Source organism: Cuculus canorus, chromosome 1, assembly GCF_017976375.1.
Source record: "Cuculus canorus isolate bCucCan1 chromosome 1, bCucCan1.pri, whole genome shotgun sequence".
NCBI lineage: Eukaryota > Metazoa > Chordata > Aves > Cuculiformes > Cuculidae > Cuculus > Cuculus canorus.
The window spans coordinates 171,038,619-171,053,528 of record NC_071401.1 but is presented as its reverse complement, the minus strand read 5'-3'; the positions used below and the strand labels follow the sequence as shown (position 1 = coordinate 171,053,528).

The 14,910-nt window shown below is 42.4% G+C and overlaps 1 long non-coding RNA gene across 1 annotated transcript; it reads left to right on the top strand.

The window, feature by feature from the left end:
• Positions 1-719: 719 nt before the first annotated feature.
• Positions 720-13,667, top strand: LOC128850990 (uncharacterized). The gene is made up of 5 exons (XR_008448270.1): positions 720-936; positions 2,195-2,341; positions 3,437-3,528; positions 4,230-4,333; positions 13,574-13,667. It is a non-coding gene; the product is annotated as an uncharacterized LOC128850990 (long non-coding RNA).
• Positions 13,668-14,910: the final 1,243 nt, after the last annotated feature.

Here is a 14,910-nt window from a genome sequence, read left to right as displayed (position 1 = left end):
TACTTAGGTTAGAGTACTCCCTTAGAAAGCCTACCTGCTTTCCAGAGGAAAACAGCTAGAGGAGTTCACATATCTCTTACTGCTCAAGAAAGTGTCCTGCCCACTAGACTATAGGCAATGATGTCCAGGGAAGTCGTCTCTGCTCCACCCATTAACCTGTGTGGCTGTGCAGGTAAGATAATAAGATTCACTGAAGAACAAAAAGGCAGGACCACAAGAGAAAGAAAATGAGAGTAAGTCTTAGTCTACAGTCCAGTAAGGAAGTGGTGCAGGGAAGTCACATCTGCTCAATATAGATTGAAAGTAATGTGGAGATGAAGTAGAGAAGAGATTCTCTGATTAAAAAACGTCTGCAGTGCTCAGGACTTGAAGAGTTTTCTAAATATAATCTTGAAAATAAGTGGCCTGTTTTGTATCTATAACCTTTTTGCAGTGGCTAAAGGAAAATTTGAAGCTACAGATGAGCTTTTCATTATTTTCTAAAAGTGCAGGCTCTTATCAGGCAGTGCTGCCTGCGCTTCTCAGTTCCGGAAAATAGGTCATGGAGAGAATCTGCACTAATTAGGAGAAGTTGGCAAGGACAATAATTTCAAGCTAAAAATGTGTGCCAGATCCATTTACTTTCACAGTTGATCTGGAGGTGGTGAAATGAACCGGTTTTGTACCAAAGCTGGACATACTGAGCAATATGACTCAGTCTGGGGAGCTGCAGGGGACAAGTCAAATCAGGTTCACTTTGCAGAGCCGCAGCTTTTGCCAGCTCGTCAAGAACACCAGCCACTGCAGCTGCACCTTTCCAAAACACCTCATGGCATATCAACATTTATCTATGAAGCTAAACTTTTCATTTTCTTCTTAGGTCCAATTTTTGGTTCAATGGATTTAAGCCATTGCTTCTTTTGGCTGAGCTGAATTCAGCAGAGGACATCAGTGCTGGTGAGTCAGATGATGTACTGGCCTTTAGGTACTTGGCATGCAAAACAGAGTCCCGAGGATTGTGTCAGGTGCCTCTGAAGTTTGTTCAAAGTCAGGGGAAAAAGGATCATGTCAGGATGAAGAGTTAGAAAAATGCTGGCAAGCAGGCCAGCATAGTAGTAGCTAGTAGGAAATGGGGATGGTGGGGTGAGTTGCTCCCTCCAGAATTTTGGTGCCAGTATCAGTTGGTTTGTGATTCAGTATAAAAACCTCTCTTCCCATATCGCTTCTTCCCAAAGGCTGATCATGGCATACACATTTGTTCTAAAACTTGGCTGAAGGAAAAAAGTGATGCCTCCATTACTTTGTGGTGGAAGAGCAAGATATTTTTGTCTCCTCTGAGTGGGATTGCGCTGCTGTGCAGCAAAGTATGGAGTATTCACTGGTCCAGGGAGGGAGCAAGTAACCAGGAGGAGAGGTGTAATTCTGCAGCCTCATGACTCCCTCAGGGCAGTCAGATGGAGTCATAGAAATGTGAATATTGCTCCCAGCTTCAAAGTGTGTTTTTCCCTTCAGTAATCGAGTGCCTACTTATTGTAAACTCTGCAAATGGCAGTGAAAACTGAACCCACTTGTCTCCTCTTATCGAGGGCAGTTGTAAGCTCCCCACTGAGTGCCAGCACCTGTCCTTGGGAGCAGCTGGGTCCTGCCTGGAAGGTGGCAACTCACTGCTGGGAAGAGAAGATTTTCACAGGCATGTCTGTGTTCAGCTTTTTCTGCTGACTCAAGCACAGGCTCCTGGACTCTATTTTGGGGTTCAGGCATCGAACACTAAGCCCTGCATTGCTGAAGTTTAAGCTCATGGTATCAGTTGTAGACATTAAGACTTTTGTTACCTTTTCTTCTTTCTCTGGCTAAGCAGCCTCTGTTTTCTGTGTCTGTTTAATTACAGGTCCAGAAGAGCACTTTTGCTGCTCAAATGAGTCTGACCCTACGTGTGCCCAAAAGCAGGAATGGAGAGGACAGTTAGGTCAAGCAGACAAGGGTGTATGCAGTAAGGTCAGGTATCTGGCCAACTGTTTAGTGATGTTTGTATCACACTTACAGAGATAGACATATAAGGTTTGCTGGAGTCCTTTTCTAGGACAGTACTGTGTTCAGATTGGTATTTAGAGCTAAACCATCTCTTTTCTCTGGCTTTCATTACTTTGCTAATAAAACACAGGAGTGATTCTTCTGTCTTTAGTGTTAAGTAACTATTTTACTTACCTTCTGCTAGAACAACGCCCTGGATAAATCACCACACAAAGCAGGTACAAACCTGGAAGGAAAATTGGAATTGGTCTTTATGTGCATGTTCCAAAGCTGCTGAAATAACCTGACATCATTTTACTGACTTCAAGAAGCTGTAGGATTCTGTATCTTGGTGAGTATCTGGATGATGCGAGAAGCCGTGTTTCTTTTATTAACTTCCAGCATTATTTCATTATATGAATCATTCCAGTATGCAAAGCTGTCATGAAAATTTACAAGTCTAGGCACACAGTCCTACTTGTCCTATGTTTACTATGACGAATAAAACTAATAATATCTTGCTCACACATGAAGAAAATTGTTTGCCATGGGCAAACAGAATTTCAACCAGCTTGTCTTCCATTAGCTCTTAAAAAAAGTCAGAGATAGTGAAAAAGCCCTCTGTCACTTTTCTTTTTAGCAGTTTGCATCTGAACTTGAGATGAGCCAACGCAGAAATAGCCTGAAAGAGTGGCTACAACTTACCTTGAACTGAGAAGAAAGTGCTTTGATTTGATATTCCTTTCTAGAAAGGAATACACTAAATCTATAAGTAATGTTTAGAAAGCATTTTATTTGAAGTGGTTCTTTCACTGCCAGAAATCTCATTCTCATTAACCTTTGTTTTAGTATGGCAACTGAAAATTTAATGTGAATGTGGGATAATTATTCTGAAAATGAAGTTTTCAGAGTTTATATATTGCACAGCCCAAACTGTGGATGTTTGTGGAGGTTGACTTTGCCAAGGGGGTTTGAAGCTAGTGCCTCTTCCAGAAAGCAGGCTCAAGGATGAAGAGAAAATTATGTTCTGTTGAGAATAGTTCTCTGCTTAGTATTCTGTATTCTCTTTGCTGGGAAAAAACATATTTCCCCCCTTCAGCTATGCTGTCAGTAGCTTGTTCACTAAGATACTAAACCAGACATTAAACAGTAATCACAACATCCCAGCTGAACCTCACTGTCAGAGCAGAACACGGGGACTGCGGCAGCCGTGTGAGGTGGCTCTGCTGTATCAGGGCTCTTGTTCCTTTTAGCTTCAATTCAGTTATATGAGACCTCATTTTATTCTCAGTTGCTGTGTCCTGCCATAGCACCATGATTTTCATGTTGCTCTTTGGAATTGTTCGAAGGTTTTGCAAGTACACCTCTTATACATGGGCCAAATGTATCTTCTCTTCCATCTTATATTAGACTAAGCAGTAATTCTTTTTAATTCTTGATTTTCAAGATGGTTTCCTGGTGAGTGAGATGAGACTGAATGAGAAGTGGGACACAAGCTCCTGCCTTACCAGCACAGCACTTTCTTACTGTGATATGAAGGTAAAGCCGTGTAGCTCCTAAGATGTCCAGCAGGAGAAGGCAGGTGGTAGCTCTGATGCATCTCCCTCTTTTCCCCCCGACACCATCCTGTCTAGGAGTAGAGCCCATGAGTGGAATTTTCACGACTTGGCATGGCACTCTGCCCCATAGACAGAGGGAGTTCAATCCCCACTTTGCCACACCTCTAGGGCTCTTGCAATGGTCCTATTGCCCTTAAACCTTCCTGCAACATTGTCCCCAACACTAAACCTGTGCCTGAGACAAAGTCAATCTCACTGTCTCTCTGGATTCCTGCCTGTAGCCTGACCTGTTGTCTCCCCAGGGCCCTGCTCCACACAGCGCTGGGAGCCCGTGGGCAGCAGTCATTGTGACCCTCTGACAATAAGGCAGGGTCAGGGCTCCTGCATGTTTGGGAGCCAGAAGAATGGAAGGTTGGATGCCAAACAGCTGGATTCCAGCTAGGGACATGAGGAGGTTCCATTGCATGAGCAGTCAACTCATGGATAAGAATGGGGGTGATAGTGACGGGGTTAGGCATGTCATGGGGGCCCAGGTCAAAGTACTCCTCTTTTTGCTCTTTTGCAGTGCCATGAAAAGTGGTTAAGTGATGAAAACTGGAAGTAGTTTATTGTAGAGAGTAATAAGAAAAAGCTAAAAATACCAGAACCTTTAGTTTTGATCTATTTTTTGTTCCTCAAAAGGAAGAAACTAGGGGGGACTTTGGGAAGAAAGCAAAGAATAAGTAGCTGGTTGTGCTGCTCGGGCACTCAGACTGAACCCAGTCAGGCGAGGCATCAAACGGGAGGTAAGTTCACATTTTAAAAAATCTATTTTGCATAATATGTAACTGAAAAAGACATGTGATTCAGCATGGTTACTAAGTTTAATGAAGAAGACAACACATATGTTTTAAAGAAAGAACTCCTCAAGGTATAAAAATAATTAAAAAGAGACAGCTTTGCCCATAGTTGTATGACAAAGTTGTTAAGGATGTCATATTTAGTCTACTGTACCCTGTAATTTTCTCAGGATGAAAGACTATTTAAAGCTGTCTGATGAAAAAAAGCTGAAGTAGAGGAGGAATAAGGTCTTATAGTACAGTTTAGAGAAAGACTTGGCCATGACTGTTTCAGAATGGGTGATATTCTGGGGTTTATGTACAGAAACACAGCAAAGTCTCTAACATACTTTTGCACAAACCCACTGAAAGTCTTCATCCACAAGTGTTAACTGAACTTTTTGAAATGAATATTTATTATTTTCCTTATCTCTCTATGATCCTTGGGGAACTTGTAATGAAGGAACATGTAGGAGAGAAAGGTAGCTTTATTCTCTGCTACTGCAAGACCCTCATAAACAGCTTCAAAGCAAGATGAAAATGCTTTGTGCTCAGCCATTGATAAGTTTAGCACCACTGTGTTCAAAAGGATCCTTCTGCAAGTTAAGCTTTAGCTCTCGGGGGGGGAAAAGTCTCATTTTATGTGTATGTCACTAATTATGGCAAACACACTCAATAAGCTCCTTTTTTGTAGATGTCACACTGTCAGGACAAATAAGATAATTTTCCTCACAGTACCAGGTAAGAAGAAGAGACTGCTGTGCCTTAGCTAAAAGTTCATTAGGATATTCGTGTAGATTTTTTTAACTGAGCACACAATAATGTATGTGCTTTATCCCAGTATCTTTCCATATTTTCATAACTTCCCTCGGTAGTGGGAGGAATTAAAGAAAAAAACTCTTTGAGGAAAGTCTCCAGTTCTTCTTCGACCCAAGAGGAGCTTCACTTTTCTCCTGTGCTGTCCTCCCCACTCTCTATTTTCCCTTTTGATGGGTACACCTCCAAAGGCACACATCTGCCATTCGTAGTCTCTGGGTATGCAATGATCCCAAGTCACCAGGTCTGGAAAATCAGTTCAGTTTCTCCTCTGACCCTTTCTAGCCCATACCTGTCCCGCTACACACCAACCCTGTCCTCCTCACTCACTGGGTGTTACGAGGGACTGACCTGCCCTGGAAAGGGAGGAAGCATGTTCCACTTTTTAGGGCCAAATGAGGTCTCCTGCTACTTATATTGAGTTGAGTTACTACAGCAGCTATAATTCCCACTTCAATTGTGCAGGAACAGTGAGTATGAAGACGTCTGTGTTGCTTTATCAGCCTGGCCAGCCTGGTGAGCAGAGGCTGAGCCAGCTCCACCAGGTACAAACCTGCAGGACCAGGTGTGTCCATCCTGCCACAGGGGCTAAATACACCTATGGGCCTGTGCCACTCTGCTGAGCTACAGGAGCTGCACAGAGGACAGCAGCAGTTGTGTCTCTCCAGACTGGGGCACAGAGCAAAAGAGAACATGGTAGGGAGCAGGGAGCTTTGGCTGACTGCACACTGATGCTCTGAGCTAAGATGACAATGCAGATGTCCTCCAAGTGACTGGCTACAACTTACAAGCCTTGGGGCACAGCAGCAGAGGCTTTGCTCATCAGAGGCAGGGCAGGGAGCACACAGCTGGCACTAACCAGGGGTACTAAAGCAAACTCCGCATTTCAGGAACAGTTCAGAGGAAGCAACAAACCTTTGAATATAAGGAACGATGCAAGTATTTTGTATCTGCAGTACTTACACTGTCCTTATCATGGCACCTGAACATCTGAAGCTCACTCTGTGCAGCAGATCTCACTGAGGCCTGGTGATGCAAGACAAGTTCTGCAATGGCCCATTTAGGAACAGTGATGAGAGGTGGAGAAGTCATGTCTTCCGTTTTAGCTAGTGCTTTGGCCTCAGGAGGACACCAGACCATCACTATATGCTTTCTGTTTAGACCAAGGACGTGTCAGCCTAGCTGTAACATTTTTGCCATACAAGAAGCTGAGCGTGGGTGAAATGATTTACTGGCTTGTACTGTACCTGACAGAGGCAGGGCTGCCCGCATCCACACTACATGAGGATACCCTACGCTAGTGTTTGGCTTTCCCTTCACAAAGAGCTTGGATACAGGCCTTATCAGACTTAGTTGCATATGAATAATGGCTTTATCATCACACATGCACAATAACCCACACTTCAGTTTCAAAATATGCCATAACATGTCCTGTGTCTGTATGTAACCATTCCTAGCTTGCTTTCTGTAACCTGAGCTCCTGGCAAGAAAATTAAAGTATCGCAAACGATGAACAGCCTGCTCTGGGCTGCACAGGCATGAATGTAAGTGCTGAGCAGGATCATCTCCTAACCATGCAGCGGTCATCTAAACGTCAGGCCTGGAAGCCAGGATTTGGTAAACAAATTATTCCACCAGTTCGCCTTTCCCAGCTTCTAAATGATGCAGACTCCCTACCTCATTTCCAGTGGTTTTCCAGAGCTCCACTGATTCAGTCAACATATATTGTGATGTGTTGTCTTCTGGTTTCTATTATCCAAAAAGAGGATCATGAGCTTGAAAAGGTTATCCTCTTTCAAAACCTTCTTTCCACAAATGGACTTGTAAACTCTGATGATACACAACAGCTCAGCATTCATTTTCATTATACAAGAATGAAAATTCATTGAGGAAGAAAAGGAAGAACAGAGAGGCTTCTTCCTCTTTTAGTTCAAGCAGAGCAGCTTGCTCTCCAACAGTCTCACCTTGTCCATGATCTTGCAGAAGGCAATATAATCATTATCTAACAGATGTATGAGGAACAGGAAGGAGGGATGCATTTTGCGTCAGCTTCAGAACTAATTGTCTGAAACAGTTAGAAAAGCTGGCTCGGTGTTCAAGCTGTAGATGCTTTTTTCCTTTCTTCTTGGCAGGGCTTGTTTTGATCACCTAGCCTGAGCAAAGAACTGCATACGTTAATTAGGAACAAAATGTCATATCACTAGAACAAAAAGTCATCTCACTAGAAAACCACCTGCCATGTTGAAAGTTGTGCCATGAAACAACTTCTATAGTGTGAATGCAAATTTAGCTGCCTTGAAAATAGAAGCTGAGAGAGAGCTGGCACTGTTGAACAGCTACAGCATGCCAGCCCAGGCCTGAATTAGCAGCGTAGTCATACTCGGTAAGTCTAAGTTACAGAAAGCCCATGGCAGAACCACTATCTGTTATCAGATCTTGCAGGTTCTCAGCTGGGGCTCTCTCCACCATGCCAGCATTCCTCACCTTGACAAACAGCTACCGGACTCCTCCCTGTGTTTAATTTGAGCCTGTGCTTGTGAAATGAAAATGTCTCCATAGCTAAAAGGCTTAAACTTCTTCTGCAAACTTTGATTAATGCTGGAGATCTGCCCTCCACTTCAGTGGGGCTGGTTTGGGCCCTCGAGCACTGAGCTGTGAAGGAGTGAACAGGATGACCTAAGAGCAACATGCTCGTTCCTTGATATGCCCAAGGCTGGAGGTGAAAGGCTTTTGAGCACCAAGGTGTGTCACTGTTAGATTACACATGCCCGGCTATAATTTACAGAGGGCTTAGCACATTAATCTCTGAAGAATACACAACACAAGGAATATTTCTAAGATGAGGAAATCTACTGGATTTCTTGGTTTAAATCAGATAAATAAAATATTTTTTAAAAGTCTCATATAGCTGAAAAACAGTAATGATTAAGTGACTGACTTTTCAGCCAGCCTTTTTCTCTATCAAGATATAACAGCAAGGTACTGTGGTGCTTCCTCGGTGGCCACGTGCAACGTGCTTGCTCTCCTCTAAGTGTTGGTGCTGGGACAGAGATGCTAAGGGAAGCATCCCTGTCCTCCAGCTGCCTTTGCACACTCTGCTGTCATCCATTAAGTTCATCCCCAAGAGGGCTTGCTTTTTACCTCTGTAACTGAAACAACAAGCTTTTCTTGGGGGAATAGGGTAAATTTTGCTGGTGGAAAGAAAATGCTTAATTTGAACACTAAGCAGCAGTTTCAGTGCGCACAGATAGGACGAGGCTCATTAGCTACGTGAAAACAGAAACCGCAAGTAGCACAGGGGCCTACACTAACAAGTAGAAAACAAGAAAAAATAATCATCAGTGCATTGTTAAATATACTAAGATACAAGAAAAGCTGCTGAACAGTGTTTCTACCAGAAAGGATATAATACTTTTGCTTCCACTTCAGGGTGACTTGGCTTTTCCTCCCATGAATGTCATTGAAGAGACCCTGCTGAGCAACAATTCAGTTCGAATGCACTTCAGCGCTAGCTTAAAGCTCACTTTCTCTATGCTGTTATCAACCTACTCCTGGTTATTTCAAACTGGCTCAACCCGGGCGTTTTACAGAAAAAAAATATTTAATTTTTTTCTGTGACTGGATTGCAATAAAAATGCTTCAGGAAGTACAGTTGGTGAGAAATACAGAATATAGCATTTTTTACAAGAGTCAAGGCAGTATTTCTCATAGTATCTTCTCAAAGATAGTTCAAAATTTACAGTCATGTAAAAGACCTTTTGGAGTTTTGACTATCCGATCTGGTCAATCGGTAGATGCAGAATTCTGTTTTACCAGCAGAATAAAACCAACTAACTACTCTACTAACCTTTCAAAGTCCTTTTGGTATTCATCTGTAACAGTGAAGCTCACATGTTGTTGATTTAATGGTATTCTACAAAGTGTAGGAGTCTCTGTGCCAAATCAGAATGGTAACTGGTTCATCCTCACAATGCTGAACCTACAATGTCAGACTATTGGTTTTTTCCCTAAGAAATTGGGGGTTGGAACTAGATGATCCTTAAGGTCCCTTCCAACCCAAACTATTCTATGATTCAATGATTCTATGATTCTATGATTCTCTGATTCTCAATATCTTATTTTAATGCAACTCATGTTCTTATTGTCAGAATCATCATTATTGTTAATTAAATATTGTTATTAAGCTATGCTAAAAGAGTACATGGTTTCTAAATATTTGGTTACAGCTCTGGGGAACTGATATTCTATCTTGACTAGGAATAAAAAAATAAAGCTGTCAAAAGAAGATGATCAAAAGCAAACAACAGATGAGTGTAGGTTCTGGCATATCTAGACACCATGCCAGTTCATCTTCTAGTTTTTGTGAAAACTAGATCCTGGGGGATCTAGTCAATAGAGTGTTGACTCTCTAGATGATAATTCCCTTCTTCAATCTTACTTACATGAAAACAATTCTCATCATATTTCCTATGATATTCCACATCATCTGGATGTTAGAAAAGTCTGATGATCTCTGTCTAAGTAATATACAGCAAAATGTAAACTGAGTGCCTCCTGCTAAGGGCAAAGCGTATAAAGAAAACTCAAACATTGCAAGTCATTCGTTTCTAGAGTTTAGCTTATAGTGTTTACACTGAGAAAACCAAGTGCTTGGGCATATGGCATCACCAGTAAATTATGACACTAGCCTATATTGATGCTTATAGTTATTAAGGCTGAATTATTAAGAAAAAGCCACTATGATCTCCCAGGCTGATCTGGTGCAATATACAGAGCATAAGATTTTAGGAATTAATGGCTGCTTCAGGTCCAATACTTCAGACTGAAACAGAACATGTTTTTTCAAAATAAGGTCCGGTCTTGGTTTAAATACATCCAGTGCTGGAACCCCTCAAACCCAGGCAGGAGGGCAATCACCAGAATTTGGTGGTTCTGTTCCACAGCGAATGGGCTGCTTATGGCCAAAACACCGTCAGCATAGCCTAAACAACTATTGCATTCTTTGTTGTACAGTCCTTTCTCCTCTCCCCTTGAAGATGTAGTTTTTGAAAGACCTGAGTCCCCTGATGCTGGATGCGGTATTTTGCTAGTTAGTCAACCATCATTTATAATACTGAAGAGTTCCAAGGATGTTTCATTCTGGCTTTATGTGTCTCCTGTTTAAATCACTCATACAGAAATCCCTCACAGTAATGCTGTTCTCTCTCTGTGTTACAGACAGCTGTTTATGTGCTGGTGCTTGTGTTAACCAAAGTAGTATGATGGTCTGTGGCAAATACCAACTTGCAAAGATTTCTGCATTCACAGAGCACGGATACAGATGTAACTACGGCAATTTATTTTCAAGCTCTCAGTGACTCAGAGAGAAATGGTGACATTTGACACGGAGACCTAACCCATTTTCCTTTTTGCTCTCTCTGTATTTCTTCAGCAGGCTGTAAGCCTTCGTTTTAATAGTTTCATCATCTGAATCATCCTACAGGTTTGAAAAATGCCAAGTAGGCAGAATTTATGTTCTTAGAGGAAGAGCTTTAATTCCTCTTGCAAATAAATTCTTTCTTTCCTTTGTATTCCTTGGCATCTAGATCAGTTTTTGTTCTCGACAAAACTGAGTGCAGGTGAGTGCTCAAGTTTTCCTTCTTTTTGCCAGAGTGGAATGGGGCTGGGAACCCTGGAGTGGCTCTGGCACTGGCTGTGCCTGCACCAACAATTTCCATCCCATGGGGACTGACTGTGGAAGAATTTCTTCTGATTACAGGGGCACAGAGGAAGCTTCAAAGTGGTCTCAGTATTCCTTGGCTTTCTCTGCTCCTCCAGTTTGGGCACTGGCACATGGCCACCAGCGCAGTCTCACTTACTCAGCTCAAAATGCATTCATCCCTGCCTCGGCTGGCCCCGGGAACCACTCGGCGCCATCCTGCTACAAGCTACAGGATGATTTTCTTCCCTCTTTCTAGCAGAACACATGCCCCAGGAGAGCTCTCCTGCTTGATTGACAACTGCTATTGGTCATGCACCGCACAGTGTCCAGCTCCAAAGTGAATACCTGCAGTTTCCATGCTGGGCATCCGGTGTGCATGTGGCAACATAGACCCTCTGCTATCCTCCCACCAAGGCTGATTTTGTCCCGTCTCATGAGTTTAGCTGGTGAACACCACAGCCAGCACTCAGCCTCACTGTTCTTTGGTTTAATTGAACTGCTTAGTTTTCAGATGTGAAGGTTAATCTTAGGCCTTATTGGGACACCCATCAGATCTGCTTCATTCACTTCGATCAGGTCTTTCTATTCCACTATATGGATGTGTCATTATCTACGAGAGCTTTCTGAAATAAACAGCTTGAATTTATTATGTAAATATGTATTAGATAAATGAGGTTTGCACCCAAATATGCAGTGAAAGAGAATTTCCAGAAAAAGACACAAATTTTCCTTTGAAAAGCATCATATCTTAAAGTGCTATTTTCCACTGGTGAAAAGGTGTCATATAAAACTGGCCTGGCTACACACTGCCTTTCTAAATAATCTCATGGAAATGCTCTATTTGCAGGCTTTGAGGTAAAAAGAAACCCCATACAACTGCACTTCTATATACCTAATTGCAAGTAGCCTGCAATCACTGAAAAATATCTTTTTTTCCTACTCATGTCACTTGAAAAAAGAAAATATAGTCCAATATCCTAGCAGTTACGGGGATTCCCAAAAAGAAAAGGATAGTACAAAAAACCCTCTCTTGCTATGTATTTCATGGTCATTATGAAACCTATTCATAAAACAGTTCTGAAAATACTTTTCATGTGCTAGAGTGGTTCCAGCAACAAGCTCCTTATCTGAGCCAACCACTGGAAGGGTCAGCTTGTGTTTCTGCTCCTTAGAAATGCAGAAGCAAAGAGTATCTATCCCAACATTTTGCAGAGTGCTCTTTATACTTTGGGTCTGTGTGTCATTAGCTTCTCAGGAGTTAAACATTAGTAAATGCAATCATCAAAGGAAAATTACTGGAACAAACATGACTAAATAGTTCCAGCCACCACCTGCTGCTTTGAGGAAGGCATCGTGCTTATCAAAAAATAAGGGGCAAATTCAATACTTTTTTAGGACAAAGCGACCTTTAAGAACACAAGGTGTTGCCGCAGTTGTCACATGTCTATGTATGATCTTAACGGAGTGTAAATACTGCTCTGGGTAGTCATAGCTGCTCAGCATGTCCTAGGGGAAAATCTCCAGACAAAGCAGGATACAAGTGCTTTTCTGCATGTCCCTTCCCATTCCCATCCACAGGCCAGTTGCTGCTCCTGAAAAATCATGGATCTGAGGTAGCGAATGTGTTACCGGTATGGAGACAGAGGACACTTTGCTTTATAGAGGCAGCTTGTGCAGGTATGACCTGGGGATTAGGAGCTGAAGAGAGCTGAGCAAAAGAGAGTTTGAGAAATATCCTGCAATTACACAATTAGTAGCTCAGAATTGCACTCTTTGCAATACTCTTCTACAGTGCTGCATTTTATTTAATACCTGTCATGGCTAAAACACTGGAATGAGGTCAGAAATGAGAATAGATGCCACAGAACAGGTGATGCCAGCTCCGTGTCTTCTGAGGGTACTCCTGGACAAATACCACTCCCCCCCCCCCCGCCCAACTTACTCAGAGGCACAAAGTGGCGACTGAGAAGCTAATTCTAAAGGCACTTCCTAAAATGAAGAACTCTTTGCTGTTTTCAGATGGTACTGGTTCTGTTGTAAGATAAACTAGATATATTTCCCTGATTGTTCCTTTCTTAGCAATTGTAGCTCTTCTTGGAATACAAAAGGTTCTATAAGAACCTTGAACCACCTAATTGTCTCAAAACTTCCTCTAATTAAGGGTTGAATATTGATTTTTTATTCCTTATATGAAAACTAGCTACAACTCTGCTCTCTGCAGTTTGTGTTTATTCCATTTCTCCAGCAAACCAGTATGTTCTGTGAAAAGTCTGGAGGGGGTAGAGAAATGGTGAGCAAGAGCTCATCTACTTCTAATGAAATAAATTAAATGTGACTTTAAAAAAGCAACCTCTGAAGATTTTTTTCCCTCATTCCCGCTTCAGCTTTCAGCAGGAGAAGCACGAAGCAGAATTACCAGCCAGAAGTATAACAGGAATGACAAGCTGAGCTGACAAACCGGGCATGGATGCTGGAGAACAGCTGGCAGCTTCTTTGAGTCTACACTGTTCCCTCAGCTACTTGCAGTGAAGGACATACAAGCATGTGGTGTCTACAGTGGTGTCCATGTGACAAACTGTCCATCTGTGCAATGTAACGACTGATAATGTGGACTGATTAGTCTAAACCAGAGTCCACAAAAATCACATGCTGTGTAACGTCTGTTATAACTCTTTCTTTGTTGTTCCCAGGGTTGTTTGTCCTTCCTGTGGCTGCCAGGGATGTTTAAACTGTAATAGGCTTATTGCTCGACCTGTGGTGCAGAAGTACTTCTTTATGAATTGGGACAAGCTCATAATGCCTTGTCTGGATCACTGGCATTGTCTAATTGCCATTATGTTCGTTGCAGCCTCAGTGGACTCAGTTCTGCGTGAACAGCAAGGGATGACTTGGTAAGATTAGTTTTTTTGCTTTTCCAGTGAAGAGAGACTCTTTGGGAATGATTCCCATATGGCTTCTCACCAGAGCTTCTTGACAATCACATCTGGCAGAGGTGAAATTCATGTGGTAGCTGCACGGAAGCATAAGTTCTTCAGCTCTGAAAAGCCACCACTGACTCTTTGAGGGAAGCAGGATACTCAGGGAAGGAAGACAGCAGAAGATACTGTACTGGCTCTGGCTGGGATGGAGTTTACTTTCTGCACAGCAGCACCACTTTTTTGTGGTGCTGTGGTTGGATTTGCAACTAAAATAGTGTTGATACCACCAATGTTTTGGCTATTGCTGAGCAGTGCTTGCACGGTGTTAATACTTTCTGGTTTTCTCACTCTGCCCTCTTCCCTGCAGCGAGCAGGCTGGTGGATGGATAAGAAATTGGGTGAGGACTCAGCAGGGACACTTGATCCAAACTGTCCACAGGGATATTTCCTATGATATGATGTCATGCTCAGCACTAAAAAATGAGGATTTTTGTCCTCCACAGCAGCCATTGATCAGAGCCTGGCTGGGCATTGGTCTGCTTGTAGAAGGTGGTGAATGATTGCCATAGCATTACTTGGGTTTTTTTTCTCTTTACCTCACTTATTAAACTGTTCTTATCTTGACCTATGAATGTTCTCGCTTTTGCTCCTCCTGTTCTCTCTCCTGTCCTTCTGAGAGGCTCTGTGGAGCTTAGCTGCTGGCCACAGTGAATGCACAACAACTGCCCACGTTCTTTTAATGCGGATATATCAGGCAGTGCTGATGAGCACTTACCTGAGATACAGTCCAGTCTTTAGATGGTTTTCATAGCTCAGTATTTTGTGGTATCTTGATGTGGTGCACTGTGTAGACTCTGGAGAATTTTAGCTAGCAGCATTGTGGAGATGATCATCCCTGTTCATCAGTGGTCCGTGATGTACCACAGTCTACTATCTGTGTCCCTATTATAGTCTGTAATAAGAGATTACGTTATATTTGATAGGCCAAATCGCTTTGATTCTGGGCAGTTGATGATATGTTTTATTGACTTGCTGACTTGATTAAATCTTAGCTATGGTTCACATCCAGATGGGTTTCAGGTAACTTCTGATCTGTGGCTGGTAAAGCA